A 12,310-nucleotide genomic window follows, 5' to 3' on the forward strand; every position below is an offset into this window, starting at 1 on the left:
AAAGATGTGTATATGCTCTTTGTTTTTTTAACAAGTAACATCACAAATGTAAACTCTGAAGCCCCTTTTTAAAAAAGGAATTAGGAGGATTTCCCTGTTGGTCCAGCAGGTTACAATCTGCCTTGCAGTGCGAGGGACGCAGGTTCCATCCCTGCTCGGGACACTGAGATCCCTCATGCCACAGGGCTGCTGAGCCACATGTTGCAAGCCAGACCTGGCAAAGCTAAATAAGTAAACATGTAAAGTCATTAAAACTTACTAAAGTTATTAAAAACTAAATAAATGGAGGCTTATAAACAGTGGAAGCTTCAGAATCTCCACCATGGAGGGCCGAGGAGAACAATTCAGTTACCTGGAGTGGAGTGACAGGAGGCAGTTTGACTTTGCCTGAAGCTGCAGCTGCGTTTGTACAGTTTTCTAAACATAGTCACTATTTGTAAATATGTTACAATATAACTCATTGCATGTTGTTGTTCAGTCCCTAAATTGTGTCTCACTCTGCAGCCCCATGGACTGCGGCACACCAGGCCTCCCTGTCCTTCCTCATCTCCTGGAGTTTGCTGAAACTCGTGTCCATTGAGTCAGTGATGCCATCCAACCATCTCATCCTCTGTCATCCCCTTCTCCTCCTGCCTTCAATCTTTCCCAGCATCAGGTTCTTTGCAAAGGAGTTAGTTCTTTGCATCAGGTGGCCAAAGTATTGGAGCTTCAGCTTCAGCATCAGTCCTTACAATGAATATTCAGGACTGATTTCCTTTAGGATGGACTGGTTGGATCTCCTTGCAGTCCAAGGGACTCTCAGGAGCCTTCTCCAACACCACAGTTCAAAAGCATCAATTCTTCGGTGCTCATTCTTCTTTATTGTCCAACTCTCACATCTGTACATGACTACTGGAAAAACCATAAGCTTTGACTACATGGACCTTTGTCAGCAAAGTGATGTCTCTGCTTTTTAATACGCTGTCTAGATTTGTTATAGCTTTCCTTCGAAGGAGCAAGTGTCTTTTACTTTCATGGCTGCAGTCATCATCTGCAGTGATTTTGGAGCCCAAGAAAAGAAAACCTGTCACTGTTTCCACTGTTTCCCCATCTATTTGCCATGAAGTGATGGGACCGGATGCCATGATCTTAGTTTTCTGAATGTTGAGTGTTAAGCAAGCTTTTTCACGCTCCTCTCTCGAGGCTCTTAGTCCCTCTTCGCTTTCTGCCATTAGAGTGGTGTCGTCCGAGTATCTGCGGTCTCTGGAGTTGTAAATTCCTTGAGATGGAAAGTGCAGTGGTGGTTTGCAGGGCCTCAGAGAGGGAGGGTGGGGAGTTGGTGTTTAATGGGGACAGTTTCAGTTTTGCAAGATGAAAAGAGTTGTGGAGATGGATGATAGTGACAGTTATACCACATTATGAGCGTATTAAACACTGCTGACCTGTACACTTAAAAATGGTTAAACTAGGGACCTCCCTGGTGGCCCAGGAGTTGAGAGTTCGTCTTCCACTACAGGTGGCCCAGGTTTGATCCCTGCTCAGGAAACTAAGATCCCACATGCCGTCGTATGTGGCCAAAAACAAAAATGTTAAGATGGTTAATTTAATGTTATGTGTATTTTAGCAGTTTTTTTTTTTTTTTTAAAGAAAAAACAAAGATGTCGGGTTGTTTCCAGTCATCTGAAGCCTTGACTAGTGGGGAGATCCACCTCTGGGACAGGGAATGGCCACCACAACCAGTAAAACCCAGTAATAGTGAAGGAAGAGTATGGCAGTGGGTTCTTTCCCGAAGCCTCCGCAGGGGAACCCAGCCCAGCCCCACCTTGACTTCAGCCTCGTGAGACCCGGTGGAGGCTGCCTGGACTTCTGACCTATACAACAACGGTCAGGTGATCTGTGGGCATCGTTTCCAGACTCCAAGTTTGTAGTAATTTGTTCCAGAGCGATGAACACTAACAGTTATTGTCAGAATGGACCGTGGAATTTAAATTAGATCAGGAGGAGCTGTGGTCAGGTGCTGTGAACTGAATGTGCCAATAAGTCACAGAATTGTATGGGGGGCGGGGGGGCGGGAAGACCTAAGGAGACCAGGGCCAGCGTTGAGAGCAGCAGCGATCTGATATGTGATTTCAGGCACGGTGTGGTTTCTGATGACAAACTCAGAGTAGGTAGGTAGACAGACAGACAGATAAGTATGCATAGAAAACAATAATGGAATAAATATCCCCAAACCTTAAGAGTCATTATCTCTATGTTGCCTGATGATGGATAATTTTTAAAATTAATCACATTCGATCTTTTTATTTTCATTTTTAAAATTTTGTCTAAACTTTTAATTTTTTATTTTGTATTGGGGTATAGCTGATTAACAGAGTTTGATAGTCTCAGGTGAACAGCACAGGGACTCAGCCGTACATATACATGGATCCATTCTCTCCCACGCCACCCACCACCTGTTCATTTTGTTTATTTTTGGCTGCACTGGGTCTTCCTTGCTGCGCACGGGCTTTCTCTAGTTGTGGTGCTGGGGGCTGCTCCCTGGTTGCAGTGCCAGGGCCTCTTATTGCAGCGGCTTCTGTTGTTGCAGAGCACAGGCTCTAGGCTCATGGGCTTCGGGAGTGGTGGCCTCCCGACGTAGTTGCTGTGCCACTAAGGGCCTTCCTGGACCAGAGATCAAACTCGTGTCCTCTGCATTGGAAGGCAAGTTCTTAACCAGGGAAGCCGTACAGAAGTTTTTTAAGTTAATTTTTATGGGAGTGTAGTTGTTTTAGGATGCTGTAAGGCAAAATGCATCAGCCATCCATATACGCATGTCCCCTCTTTTGTGGATGTCCTTCCCGTTCAGGTCGCACAGAGCGCTGGGTAGAGCTCCCTGTGCTGTGCGGCAGGTTCTCGTTGGTCACCTCTTCTGTGCACAGCGTCAGTAGTCGGTGTGTGTCAGCCCCGGCCCCCGACTCCTCCCACCCGTCTGTCCCCTTTGGTGTGCGTCCGTTTACGTCTGCGTGTCTGCTTCTGTTTTGCAAAGGGTTTTAACTTGGCTGTAGTCCTGCTTTGTCTCCTTTTGCCTTTGTTGCCTGTGGTTTTGGCATCCTGTCCATGAACCCGTCCTCTCAGATGGTAAAGAATCCACCTGCAATGCAGCAGAGCCAGGTTCAGTCCCTGGGTTGGGAAGATCCCCTGGAGGAGGGCATGACAGTCCACTCCAGTATTCTTGCCTGGAGAGTTCCATGGACAGAGGACCCTGGCGGGCTGCAGTCCTTGGGTCACAAAGAGTCGGACGTGGTGGAGCGACCCACACTTCCACTCACTTTTCAGACCACAGTTGCCTCTCTCCATTCACTTAAAGAATGATCTTGCCTTAGTCAGAGTCCCTACTCCTTCCTCCACCCCCGCCCCAGGGGGAAAGGAACACCTCTGCACAAACTCCCGAGACCCTCCAGGATTCGGCTCCCAAGACTCCCCAGGATTCGGCTCAGTGCCCGGGGCCAAGGCAGGTTGGGTCTTTGTTGGAGGCGTGCATGCTCCCTTGTTGATGTCAGTTAGAATGTCATTTATAGTTCACACCTGGCTGTCTCGGGTAGGGTCTCTGAATCCCTCCGGTGAGCACCACAGAGGGAGAGCGGGCCTTCTGGGGGCCCCTGCCCATCTCTGTCTTAATACGTGGCATCTAAAGGGGGCCCCAGAGGGCTCTGTGCCAGGGCTGGAACCCGGGAGCCTTCTTGCCCTCTGATATGCAGGGTGAGCCAGGTGAGACACTCCTGACCCAGCCGGCTCACTGCTCCCCTTCCCCAGTTTGCAGGAGGGCAGTGGAAGCTGAGGCTGTGTGCGGCGGGACGGCAGGGAGGCTGGGGGAAGCGCCTGCTCCAGCCTGATCCTTCTCATGGCCTGTGGTCAAATGCAGAGAGTGAAAGTGTGAGTCACTCGGTCGTGTCCCACTCTACAGCCCAATGGACTGTACCTGCCAGGCTCCTCTGTCTATGGGATTCTCCAGGCAAAGATACTGCAGCGGGTGGCCGTTCCTTCCTCCAGGGGATCTTTCCAACCCAGGGATCAAACCCGGGTCTCCTGCACTGGCAGGCGGATTCTTTACGTCTGAGCCACCAGGGAAGCCCCAGTGGCCCGGGGGACAGACTTTACTGGGTCTTGGGCCCCAGAAGGGGACAGGAGCAGAGGCAGAGGCTGTAGCTTTCCTGGATGGGGAACACTGCACAGGGCTTGTGCTCACTCCTTCCTGAGTGAGGAAGCATTCCTAGGGTCAGGGGTCCTCCACTCCTGGACGTGGAAAGAGTGGCACTGTCTTTCCCTCCCTCACCAGGCTACACCTCCCAGACCCTCACTGGTATAGACATTCTGTCCTTTGGCTGAGTGATACTCCATTGTATATACACATTTGCAGAGCTGTGGGTAGGCCTAGAGACCGTTATACAGAGTGAAGTAAGTCAGAAAGAGAAAAATCACACATATATGTTGAATCTAGAAAAATGGCACAGAAGAACCTATTTGCTAAGCAGAAATAGAAACACAGAGGAAGCGAAGAAATGTTCTGACACCAAGGGGGAAGCGGGGGTGGGATGAGCTGGGATTGACACGTGTGCACTATTGATACGTGTGTAAAATAGCTGATGAGAACCGACTGTAGAGCTCAGGGAACCCTACTCAGTGCTCTGCGGTGACCTGGGTGGGAAGGAAATCCAAGAGAGAGGGGAGATATGTGTACATACGGCTGGTTCACTCTGCTGTACAGCAGAAACTAACACAACATTGTAAAGCAACTTGTTGTTCAGTTGATAAATCATCTCCGACTCCGTGGACCCCCATGGACTGCAGCACACCAGGCCTCCCTGTCCATCACCAACTCCCGGAGCTTGCTCAAACTCAGGTCCATCAAGTCAGTGATGCCATCCAACCATCTCATCCTCTGCCGCCCCTTCCTCCTCCTGCCCTCGATCTTTCTGAGCGCCAGAGTCTTTTCCAGTGAGTCAGCTCTTCGCATCAGGTGGCCAAAGTATTGGAGCTTCAGCTTGAGCATCAGTCCTTCCACTGAATGTTCATGACTGATTCCCTTTAGAGTTGACTGGCTTGATCTCCTTGCAGCCCAAGGGACTCTGAAGAGTCTCCTCCAGCAGCACACTTCGTAAGCACCTTTGTTGGCAAAGTGGTGTCTAGGTTTATCAAAGCTTCTCTTCCAAGGAACAAGCATTTTTTAATGTCATGGCTGCAGTCCCCATCTGCAGTGATTTTGGAGCCCAAGAAAAGAAAACCTGTCACTGCTTCCGCTTTTCCCCCATCCTATTTGCCATGAAGTGATGCCATGAGCTTAGTTTTCTGAATGTTGAGTTTTAAGCCAGCTTTTCCACTCTCCTCTTTCACCCTCATCCAGAGAGTCTTTAGTTCCTCTTTACTTTGTGCCATTAGAGGGGTATCATCTGCATATCTGAGGTTCTTGATGTCTCTGTGGTGACCTAAATGGGAAGGAAATCCAAAAAAGAGTGGATACAAGTATACGTATAACTGATTCACTTTGCTGCGCAGCAGAAACTAACACAACATAGTAAAGCAACTATAAAAACTTGTTTAAAAAGTTGAAACCCGGAAGAAAGCAGAGAAGTCGTGCCCTGGGATGTCAGTGCTGGGGCAGTGCCCCTCGGTGGGGACGGCGTGGCGCGGGGCGGGACGGGTCCTCCTCCGGCCCCTCCACGGGCCTCCAGCCCCAGCTGGAGGATTAAGGAGAGCAGGCTCCTGGCGCCCCGCAGTCTGCGGCCGCCGCCGGGGAGTGTCCCGAGAGAGCAGAGGGGCCAGAGGGCTGGAGGCTCCCAGAGGAACCGGAGACCCGAAGGTCAGCAGAGCCCTGGCCTTCCAATTAGGTTCCTTGTGACCCCGGAGGCGTGCACACCCTCCACGCGGGGGAGAAGGGCTGAAGAGAGGTGAACTGCCGGAGACAGGCCGTTTCCCAGAGAGGCGCCCGGGGTTCCCATTTCACTGTGACCCTTCGACCACTTTGCAATTAAACAGCACACCTCTCCCCATTCCCACCCTAGTGTCACCAAGGCGCATCCTCCTGGGGTTAGGAAAGCCCTTGGTAGGGGCGGGGATCCCCACACTGAGAGACCATTCAAAATACTGTTTAAGGCAGCGGGAAGCGGAAAATGCCAGAATTAGGCCTAATGTGTCAAGTTAAATGAATTTATTGGGCTTCCCTGGTGCCTCAGTGGTAAAGAATCCGCCTGCAATGCAGGAGATGCGGGTTCCGTCCCTGGGTAGGGCAGATCCTCTGGAGAAGGGCATGACAACCCACTCCAGTGTTCTTGCCTGGAGAACTCCATGGGACAGAGGAGCCTGGCGGGCTGCAGTCCTTGGGGCCGCAGAGAGTCAGATACGGTTTAGCACAGACGCACACAAAAGAATGACTGGGAATAATGCAGGGTCTTCCTCTCCCCTGGACAGTCACCCGGGCACGCAGGAGACGAGCTTCCACTAGCTTTTGCTGGAAGATGTTGACATGCTGCAGCCCCAGATTCCAGACTCCAAATAAATCTTCAGTTGCCTGATAATCGTCTCCCCGCCAGCTTCTTCCCACCAAGTGCTGTTCCACGGGGTCAGCTGAAATGCAGATTCTACAGGAAGGATGATGGGCGATCAGTGGTGAGATTATTCTGTGTTCTTAGCATGGATGATTACATAGCTGTATGCTCAGGCCTTGTTCACATATATGGTTATGTGAACATAACATTCATATACCATAATACATATGGTTGTTACATGTAGCACTGTACTCTTTTCTGATATTTGTTTATTTCTTTGGCTGCACTGGATCCCAGTTGCAGCATGTGGTGTGGCATATGAACTCTCAATTGCAGTGTGAGGGATGTAGCTCCTCGATCAGAGATCGAACCCCAACCCCGTGCACTGGCAGCGCAGAGCCTTAGCCACTGTTTGTTGTTCAGTTGCTAAGCTGTGTGACTCTTTTGCAACCCCGTGGACTGTAGCCTGCTAGCTTCTCTGTCCATGGGATTCTCCAGGTAAGAATACTCTCAGTTTAGTTCAGTCGCTCAGTCGTGTCCAGCTCTTTGTGACCCCATGAACCGCAGCATGCCAGGCCTCCCTGTCTATCACCAACTCCCGGAGTTTATTCAAACTCATGTCCATCGAGTCGGTGATGCCGTCCAGCCATCTCATCCTCTGTCATCCCCTTCCCCTTCTCCTCCTGCCCACAGTCCCTCCCAGCATCAGAGTCTTTTCCAGTGAGTCACCTCTTCCCATGAGGTGGCCAAAGTATTGAAGTTTCACCTTTGGCATCAGTCCTTCCAATGAACACCCAGGGCTGATCTCCTTCAGAATGGACTGGCTGGATCTCCTTGCAGTCCAAGGGACTCTCAAGAGTCTTCTCCAACACCACAGTTGAAAAGCATCAATTCTTTGGCACTCAGCTTTCTTCACAGTCCAACTCTCACCTCCATACATGGCCACTGGAAAAACCATAACCTTGACTAGACAGAGCTTTGTTAGCAAAGTAATGTCTCTGCTTTTAATATGCTATCTAGGTTGGTCATAACTTTCCTTCCAAGGAGTAAGTGTCTTTTCATTTCATGGCTGCAATCACCATCTGCAGTGATTTTGGAGCCCCAAAAATAAAGTCTGACACCGTTTCCACTGTTTCCCCATCTGTTTCCCTGGGTTGCTCTTCCCTTCTCCAGGGGATCTTTCTGACCCAGGGGATCAAACCCAAGTCTTTTGCATTGGCAGGCGGGTTCTTTACCACTGAGCCACCTGGGAACCCTTAGCCACTGGACCTCCAGGTAAGTCCCAGCATTCTATTCTGTATTTAATTATATGTTATCCTGTTGTTGTTCTATCACTAACTCGTGTCTGACTCTTGGCCACCCCATGGACTGCAGCACGCCAGGCTTCTCTGTCCTCCACTGTCTCCTAGAGTTTCCTCAAACTCATGTCCATTGAGTTGATGATGCCATCCAACCACCTCATCCTCTGTCATCCCCTTCTCCTCTTGCCCTCAGTCTTTCCCAGCATCAGGGCCTTTTCCATTGAGTCAGTTCTTCACATCAGCTGGCATAACATTGATCTCCATTATCTTGTAGTAACTTTGGCCTATAATCTATAGAATTTTGAATTACTTTACTGCGCTCCTGAAGCTAGTGTAATCTTGTATATCAACTATGCTTCAATAAAACAATAAAGGATTGTGTGAAGTGGAAGCAATGGTGTGTAAAAAGTAAAGATGGGTCTGTTAAGTGTAAATGAAAGGGTTTCCCTGGTGGCTCAGTAGTACAGAATCTGTCTGCAGTGCAGGAGACTGGGGTTTGATCCCTGAGTCGGGAAAAACCGCTGAAGAAGGGAACAGCAACCCACTCCAGTATTCTTGCCTGGAGAATCTCATGGACAGAGGAGCCTGGCGGGCTGCGGTCCATGGGATTGCAAAAGGCGGACACAGCTGAGCGACCAAACAATGAAGGTGCGTTGCTCTGAAAGCAGCTCCTTCGGGGTGGTCGCGCAGGACACCCCTGGTTGCAGGAGAAAGACGCCTGCTTCGCTTCACCTCGAGCCCTCCCCCCAGATGAGGTTTTTAGTCAGCACCCCTGGGGGCTCTGTAGACAGGCAGGGCACAGCTGGCCTGGGAGGGCTTGGGAGACAAAAACAACTCAGGCATGTTCAGTCCAAGACAGGGAGTTTCCTGGCTCCAGTAAGCAGAGCAAAGAATTGATGCTTCTGAACTGTGCTGTTGGAGAAGACTCTTGAGAGTCCCTTGGACTGCAAGGAGATCCAGCCAGTCCATCCTAAAGGAGATCAGTCCTGGGTGTTCACTGGAAGGACTGATGCTGAAGCCGAAGCTCCAATCGTTTGGCTTCTACCCGGTCAGTTGAAACCACTGTAACTGTCTCCAGGATGGACACGTGACTCCAGCTGGGAAAGGAGGCCCAGCCCTGGGGTGTTTGTGGAAGGGATTGGGGATGACTCCTGCTGGGGAAGGAAGGCCAGAGATGGGAGAGATGGATCGCTGGGACCTGGGTGCACCCGTGCCTGGAGCCAGAGACCCCTGTGCTCTTCAGTCCTGAGTCAGCAGCTGTGTGAAAAGTTAATTTTATTGAGCTCTCGTTGCTTTACAGTGTTGTGTTAGTCTCTGCTGTGCAGCACAGTGAAGTCAGCCACACGTGTACAGATGTCCCTTTTTTGGACTTCCTTCCCGTTTGGGTCACCACAGAGCACTGAGTAGAGGTCCCTGAGCTCTACAGTCGGTTCTCCTTAGTTACCTGTTTTATACGCGGAGTTAATAGTGGACACGTGTCAGTCCAGTCTCCCAGCTCATCCCAACCCCGCTTCCCCTTGGTGTCCGGATGCTTCTTCGCTTCCTCTTTGTCTCTATTTCTGCCTTGCAGATAGGATCATCAGTATCATTTTTCTAGATTCCCCACATTTACACATTAATATACGAGAAAACTTTTGTTTTTGTTCATTCTTTTGTCTTAGCATTGGCAGTTAGCATCTCTGTGTCTCATCACTGAAGAAACGTTCCTAAGCCTGTGTATGGCCGAGTCAGATGTGCATTTCAGGAGCGTGTCCTTGAGATGGGGGTTGGGGTGGATGGAGAGAACTGAGGGTGGGGTGGACTCGCGTTCTGTGACACAGGCGGTGTCTCAGCGGGAGAGACGGAAAACGTGTGTGAGAAAACGGCAAGTGTAGGGGACGTGGGAGCCACAGTTAGGCGTACGAGACATGATAGCTCTGAGTATGGCGGATGGAGGACAGGGAGGAGTTGGGGTGGTTTGAGTTTGTAAATAGTGTTTGTTTTATTTCGGCTGTGCCGGCTCCACTGCTGCACCGGGGCTTTCCCTAGCTGTGGTGAGCGGGGCTGCTCTCTAGCTGCGGTGCAGGGCCTTCTCATTGTGGGCACTTCTGCTGCTGAGCATGGGCTCCCAGGCGCTCAGGCTTCAGTAGCTGCAGCTGCCGGGCTCTGGTGCACAGGCTTAGTGGTTGTGACGCACGGGCTTAGTTGCTCCGCAGCCTGTGGGATCTTCCCAGACCAGGGATCAAACCCGTGTCTCCTGCATTGACAGGCGGATTTTTTTTTTTTTTTTAACCACTGAGCCATCAGGGAACCCCTTAACCGCTATTTTATTTTTTTAATTGGAGTAAAATTGGTTTACACTGTTGTGTTAGCTTCTTTTGTGTACGCTGTGGGGGATAGCCTGGAGCCGGGGAGGGCCAAATGAGGAGTCTGGGCTAGCAGGAACACACTACCAGACGCCGGCCTCCCAGGGGGCTCAGTGGTGAGTGACCTGCCAGAGACGCAGGGGCCGAGGTCCGGTCCCTGGGCGGGGAAGGTCCCCTGTAGAAGGGCATGGCAACCCACTCCAGGATTCTTGCCTGGAGAATCCCACGGACAGAGGAGCCTGGTGGGCTACAGCCCATGGGGTCGCAAAGAGTTTGATACAACTGAGCGACTGAACAGCAACAGAGTGTATCCTCGCCTCCCAATTTATCCCTCCCCTCCTCCCCTCTGGTAGCCATTGGTTTGATTTTTACATCTTTGACTCTGCTTTTGTAAATAAGTTTATTTGTACAATTTTTTTTTACATTCCACCTATATGTGATGCCGTATGATAGTTCTCTTTCTCTGACTTATTTCACTCAGTATGACAATCTCTAGGTCCAATATTAGTATTGTATAGATCTACATCCATCTATCCAATATTATACACATGTGTATCTCTATCAGACATTATATATATACACACACACAGATGTATGTATGTGTATATATGCACATACAATACATAAAGCTTAATATGTAATAACATTTATTATAAATTTCTTATTTAAATTCTTATATATATCATTGGTGTGTGTGTGTAAAGACAGAGAGATTCATGTATAAATTGCTAAAATTACTTATATAAGGGTGGTATGATTACAATAGTTTCTTAAAGTTGTTTTTTAAGAATTTTTAAAATTAAAAATATAATATGCAATTGTTGATAAACCTCAAACTATATCAGAAATGTAGAAAGAAAAGCTGTAATAGTCCTTTCCACTTCCATAGAGTCAATAGCTTCTGACATTTTCTTGTTTTTTCCCTCTCAAGATTTTCTATACAACTCAGAGAATGAACTTACGGTTGCCAAGGGGGAAGGATGGGGGAACGGGAGAGTTAGAGAGTGTGGGATATGGAAAACCAACAAGGACCTACTGTAGAGCACAGGGAACTCTGTTGAGTGTTACGTGGCAGCCTGGATGGCAGGGGAGTTTGGGGGAGAATGGATCTGTCTACGTGTAGGGCTGAGTCCCTTCGCTGTTCACCTGAAACTGTCACAATGCTGTTCATCAGCTCTCCTCCAGTAGAAAATAAGAGGTTAAAAAAGAAAGATGGCTGTCAGGGCTGACTGTGCTGCACCTGCATGGGGCCTCTCCCTCCACCTCTGCACCCCTGAAACTCCCCCTGTTTGCTCCATGGTCATCAGTGGAGGAGTCAGCATTTGGACATGAATTCACCTTCTCCAAAGCTATGGTTTTTCCAGTGGTCATGTGTGGATGTGAGAGTTGGACTGTAAAGAAAGCTGAGTGCTGAAGAATTGATGCTTTTGAACTATGGTGTTGGAGAAGACTCTTCAGAGTCCGTTGGACAGCAAGGAGATTCAAACCAGTCAACCCTAAAGGAAATCAAACCTCAATATTCATTGGAAGGACTGATGCTGAAGCTGAAGCTCCAATACTTTGGCCACCTGAGGCGAAGAGCTGGCTCATTGGAAAAGACCCTGATTCTGGGAAAGATTGAAGGCAGGAGGAGAAGGGGGCCACAGAGGAGGAGATGGTTGGATCGCATCACCTACTCAGTGGACATGAGTTTGCGCAAACGCCAGGAGATGGTGAAGGACAGGGGAGCCTGATGTGCTGCAGTCCATGGGGTCTCAAAGAGTCGAACATGACCGAGCGACTGAACAACAACAACAGTAACAACCACCATCTCTGAAATATAGTGGACTTTTCTCTCCACCAAAAAAAATAATAGTGTTAGGGGTTTTGACCACGTGTTCACTGTTTTACCCCCCAGTCCTCAGAACACCATTTGGCACGTAACCCAAATGCAAATACTGTGTCAATTCCATCTCAGCGCCGCTTCCTCTCGCTTCTCCAAGGCCCACAGAGGCGGCCAGTCGTTTTAAACTAAGAACAACCGAAATCTGCCAAAAGCCATGTGCACACACGTGTAATCCAGGCAGCTGTGTCCAAGGTCATGATTAACTGCTAAGCCCCCCTGGATCTGTGCGTTCACTCGGTCAGCACATTCTCTTCCCGGGAAAGCGGCTGGAGGCCCAGT

At 49.5% G+C, this 12,310-nt stretch overlaps 1 protein-coding gene across 5 annotated transcripts in view; it reads left to right on the plus strand.

Annotated features, from left to right (window-relative positions):
- Window positions 1-12,310, plus strand: part of LOC133229777 (uncharacterized) — a 78,619-nt gene that overhangs the window by 28,511 nt on the left and 37,798 nt on the right. For 2 of the 5 annotated variants that reach the window (XR_009730643.1, XR_009730641.1), the window contains 2 exons: window positions 6,424-6,621; window positions 7,723-7,775. The exons of 2 other annotated variants lie outside the window; for them this stretch is intronic. The gene's annotated coding sequence lies outside the window, so the exon portion shown is untranslated. The remainder of the gene's footprint in view (window positions 1-6,423; window positions 6,622-7,722; window positions 7,776-12,310) is intronic. One more of the 5 variants, XR_009730642.1, reaches the window with a different exon arrangement.

This window comes from Bos javanicus, chromosome 18 (assembly GCF_032452875.1).
Source record: "Bos javanicus breed banteng chromosome 18, ARS-OSU_banteng_1.0, whole genome shotgun sequence".
NCBI classification, from domain to species: Eukaryota; Metazoa; Chordata; class Mammalia; order Artiodactyla; family Bovidae; genus Bos; species Bos javanicus.